The sequence below is a fragment of the Pararge aegeria genome, chromosome 7 (assembly GCF_905163445.1).
Source record: "Pararge aegeria chromosome 7, ilParAegt1.1, whole genome shotgun sequence".
NCBI lineage: Eukaryota > Metazoa > Arthropoda > Insecta > Lepidoptera > Nymphalidae > Pararge > Pararge aegeria.
In genome coordinates this window covers 9,525,586-9,526,689 of record NC_053186.1, presented here as the reverse complement: position 1 = coordinate 9,526,689, position 1,104 = coordinate 9,525,586, and positions in this window count along the sequence as shown.

Here is a 1,104-nt window from a genome sequence, read left to right as displayed (position 1 = left end):
CTTTTGTATTTTATTTAAAATAATTATCTTTTTTTTCGATAACCAAAGATCGATAATGGTTTAAATCTATATGGTAAAATATTGGTGCCAATCCCGTTTTGCGCAAATCTAATCCAAATTGACTCAAGAATCTATCAAAGTTACCGAAAGGGTCACTTTGATATAAATAATTAAATAATGGTGCCAAAGTAGTGCTTTCCTTTTTCACAAAGAAACAATATATGTTTTTTATTTAATCAATATATTATCGTATCACCTGATCTAAAGCTAAATAACCTCCGCCACATCCTATAAAAAATATAACCTTGCTTACCTATACAAAAATAAAGGAACTTTGTAACTAAAATTGAATGTTGTGCCATTGACAATATAAACACTACCTTCACTAAACCCTGAAGTCGGATTTAATTAGGGTACTCATTGGTGATTATATAATAATTTTTCTCCTAACAACTTATTGTATATAATTGGTTTAATTTATGCAAACATTTAGACAACGCAAATGGGAAACTTTTCGGCTGCGTAAAAATAGCAAAAGCAGCTTAATTTATGTTCATAAAGCAACAGGAAAGCTATTTTATCAATTGGATTTGTGAATTTCGTTGTATTATTATCGCTATAAAGGTCAAATACCGGCACATTTATCCATTTTCATGCGATTTCGGTGCAAGTTGACGGATTCTTTACGATTTTTACATATTTCATTGTAGACTTATACTTCTATCAATAGCACTATGATAAAGATAAATTATTTAGGAAGCCAATGCCGTTTACAGAATCATGATAGGTGGGATGGATATTTTTTTATACGCATTTCCCCAAAAAGTGTCGTAAATGTAAAATTTTTAAAAAGAGAACGGCTTCCAAATTTGGACTGAAACTGAAATTTAGATTTTTGAGGATGGATTCAGAGGTTAATAAATAGATAAAATCTTGCTTCTTTAATCTTTTCACAGTTAAACAGTGGGCCTTTTATTGTTATTTTCGTACAGCGAGCTTGTTACGATAACAGCAGATTCAATCAAGTTTCCGTAGTGGTTTTTGGCTTTTTATTGAAACATTATGTTTGATTTCTTAGAGAGACTATTTAGTCTGAGGTTGAGG